The 4,156-nt window shown below is 41.0% G+C and overlaps 1 non-coding gene across 1 annotated transcript; it reads left to right on the plus strand.

The window, feature by feature from the left end:
- Positions 1-3,668: 3,668 nt before the first annotated feature.
- Positions 3,669-3,774, plus strand: LOC118481379. The gene has a single exon (XR_004865586.1). It is a non-coding gene; the product is annotated as a small nucleolar RNA R71 (small nucleolar RNA).
- The last annotated feature ends 382 nt before the right edge of the window (positions 3,775-4,156 follow it).

Genomic DNA, 4,156 nt, shown 5'->3' on the forward strand with positions numbered 1-4,156 from the left:
CCCCAAAAGACACAATAAAACTGCTTAAATGAAGGCAGTTACATTTTTTCCGTCGACTCCACCGTAATTTACGGCTCCACCGTAAATTACGGTGGACTTCAATATGTTACGGTATAGATTGACTGATTTACGGTGAGCTTCAGGTCAACATCAGGTCCACCGTAAATTACGGTGAGACCGTAATTTACGGTGATGAATTTTCTTCTTCGTTTCATCTTTTGTTTCACATGTGCCGCCCAAAAACACCAATCAAACAAATCCACAATGCTCCTTACCGTCAAGCCCATGTGCATATGTCGGCCCAATCCTTCACGTGAATATGTGAATTGATCTTTAAGGAAATTAAATGTCCACAATTTATGATGATGCTGTTGACTTTTGTGTCCTCTTTCCAACCGTCCATCTATATGTGTGTGTATTGTATCACTGCCCCAAGTCACATGTTGATGATGATTATGTTTCCTTTGATGATGTGTTTCGGCTCCACTATTTCCAATCCATGTGATGTTTGATGTGTTACCAACACACAAAACCTTCCCCAGGTCCACGTGGTTATTCACTGCCCAAGCCCACATGTGCAGCCCATTATCATCGAGAGTTGCCTTTTTATATCTACCGTAGCCTACGGTTCCAATTTAACCGAATTAAGCGATTTACCTGCAAGACACACGAACACTCGTAGTTACTAAGTTTAAGCAAATAACCAAGTAAAGCATGGAATTTTAATCTTTTTAAACCATTTAAGGGTTGTCCAACGGACCACCCGTCAGATCCCCACACTTACCCGTTGCTTGTCCCAAGCAACCCATTCAAAAACTATTTCAAAATCACAAGCGATCAAAATGCAAACCAAGCTAAATGTGCCGTCCTTTTACTAACTTTCAATCATACCACAAGACACACCCCTCACAAAAATCTCTCGATAACAAGAAATATTAGCATAATGCTAAACCACTCAATGCGCGTGTGTGTGTGTGCGCGACAATAAGCTTGTATACAAATCAAGTTTCCTCCTAACAAATATCTAACATGCTTTAGAATCAAAGGGACTTGCGGGTTGCAACGGGGCTAGGTGTAAAGGTAGGAAAATGGTGGAATACATATGAAAGAACTAATTGATTTGACCCGGTTTTTTTATGTCTACTACTACGAAACAAACACCAAAAATATATACAAAGCTTCTTGACATTTTCAACTACTATTGCAACCAATCACTTCTTTTTGTATTTTTCTCATATTTTCCTCTTTTTTTTTCATTTTTTTTTTCATAACACATCAAACTCAACAATATATATAAGAACATCAATACTACATACTAAATCTCCTAAACCGGGTCATCTCAAAAGGTAAAATTTTTGTAGGAAGTAGGCTCGGGTCACAATCGAATGGTCTAAGGCTCAACATGGCTTTCCAAGGACCAAACCCCCACCCCTCACAATACCAAGCTCATATATGTAACGTATGAGGTCCAACCCACCAATCCCGCACTCTCACACATCTAGACGAGGCTTCCTAAAAGTCCTCCTATCATTTTCAAAAGCATGCTAATTCTAGGATTTAACAAGTATTCACATACAAGTTCTATTAACACACAACACACACCGCCACTCAAACAATGAAATATCAATAACAATCACGTGTGGCTCAAATCCTCACCAAGAAAAGACTAGGAATGGGTGTCGATGTGTCAAATGGCACAATATCAAGCTTTCAAATTTTAACAACTTTCGCTCGGCTTCACAAAAAAATTTTAAAACTCTCAAAAATTTCCCCCATCCCCACACTTGGGATACATTGTCCCAATGTATGGCTTTGAGGGCTTTGATCACTAAAATTCATTCAACATCAACAAAAGCTTTAAATCTCAAACCCCAAATTTCTTTTTGGTATTTTTTTTTTAATAAACAAAAGCAAACTAATAAACTAACAATATTTCAAAGCTAAAGAACATGACAAGTTTAAGGAAAAAGTACATTGACCTGATGAAGTTTGCCACAACAGATGTTGTAGACAATCCGACTTCCTATCACCACCTTCACACAAATATCCGCACCTCTTCCCCACACTTGAGTGTTGCCATGGCCCTGAAACATAGAAAACTAAAGAAATAACAAGATCAGTGAAAAACCTCGGGTTGCCTCCCGAGCAGCGCTAAGTTTTCAGGTCTTCAGCCAGACCGTGCCACCACCATTTATGGTGGCTCAAGGAATCGGTTCCTATCATCTCCATTACTTCCTTGTGCCATTGAACAAAATGCATCCATCTTGTTTTGACTCGGTGGGTAATCAAATACACTCTTTCTCGCACCCATATATGTTTCTTCATGGTCCGGTGGGCGCTTTTTTCTCATTCGTGGTAACACCTTTTCACTAAACCCGCTATCCTTCGCCACAACAAAATCATAACTAATCATCTTAGTCTGAACATCAAATGACAACTTACGGTTCCTTTCGGTCATGGTAATAATTCCTTCTCTACAATCAATTTGAGCATTTGCCGTATAGAGAAACGGTCGACCTAAAATTACCCTTTGTTGTGATGCCATATTGGTAGAAGCATAGTCCAAAACTAGGAAATCCACCGGATATTCAAATTCTCCTAACTGAATCTTAACATTCCTAACCATTCCCCGTGGACGCCTCCAACTTCCATCCGCCAAGCTCACCATGGTGTCTATACCTTCAAGTGGACCAAAGTCGTACATATCGTATAAATCGCTTGGTAGCACACTCATGCTTGCCCCGTAGTCCAACAATGCGTGAGGGATTTTTAATTTTCCCACACGGATAGGCACGATTGGCACTTCACACTCTTTATCATTCTCGACTTCGTCATCTTTTTTCAAACCTGCATTCACTTGATAAGAGGAAGTTAGCAATGTTTCATTAAATTTAGTATTTGGAACGGTGCTTACCACATTGATGTTAATGCTTTTTATGTTCTTGGGATTTGGCACCGTATCACTCGGTAGCTGGCCTTTTGCTTTCTTTAACATCGCCACGTCACTTGCAAGTTGACCCATTTGAGTGGTCAACGATTGGATGCTTTTGTCACGAACCTCGTCCTTTTGCATCCGAACCTCATCACGTTGGTTCATTCGTTGCATTTCACTTTGCATCGCCTTCAACATCTCCATCATCTCATTTCCACCCGAAGAGCTTTGACCCGTTTGATATTGCCTTTGAAATCCTTGGTTTCCTTGGAAATTCGGGTTAGCTTGATTTGAAGGATTCCCATAGCGAAAATTTGGGTGGTTCCTCAACCCGGGGTGGTAAGTGTTAGAATTCATGTTGTTGTAATTTCTACCACCCCATCCTTGACCTTGACCTTGAACAGCATGAACTTCTTCATATTGCCCTTCCACCAACCCTTGGCAATTTTCAGCCGCATGACCTATTTCATTACACAAAGCACAAGAATCATAAATTTGGTTAGTAGTTTGAACATTACCATCATCTATGGCGTGCACTTGAGGTCGGGCAATGGCCGGTCGGGCTCTTCTCGAAGCTTGAGCTTTCCTCTTTGATGTAGTTGCCATGCTTTCCAAGAACTCCCAATCATCATTCTCATAGTTTGTTCCAAAAGTCCCACCGGTGATAGACATCAAATCACGTGCGTCTTCGGCACTCAACCCCTCGTGAAAGGCGTTCATCAACTCCCACAATTCAATTCCATGATGAGGGCAGTTTTTAATCATCATATTGAAACGCTCGAATGCCTCATGAAACATCTCACCATGTTGTTGTTGGAAGCTTCTCAACCCCTTCCTTGCATCATTGGTCTTTTGGGCGGTGTAAAACTCATCTAAGAAAGTTTGTTGCATCTCCCCCCATGTATGTATAGATGCCGAAGGTAACGTGTAAAACCACTTCTTCGCCTTATCTTCCAAGGAAAATTGGAACAAAACCAATTTAATATCGTCAGCTGAAAACCCTTGACTCCTAAGAGTGTTGCAAATCGAGTCATAAGCCTCTAAATGAAAGTAAGGCTCCTCCGTTGCCAACCCCTTGTACTTTGGTAGACTTTGCAAAGAGTTGGTTCTTACTTCAAATGTTCGCCCTTGGTCATTATGAGGAATGACTACCGGTGAAGGGTTTTGCGTGATTACCGGCCGAAAATGTGCTTCAATGCCCCTCACATTTTCTCTAAGGTGTCT

The sequence above is a fragment of the Helianthus annuus genome, chromosome 8 (genome assembly GCF_002127325.2).
Source record: "Helianthus annuus cultivar XRQ/B chromosome 8, HanXRQr2.0-SUNRISE, whole genome shotgun sequence".
NCBI lineage: Eukaryota > Viridiplantae > Streptophyta > Magnoliopsida > Asterales > Asteraceae > Helianthus > Helianthus annuus.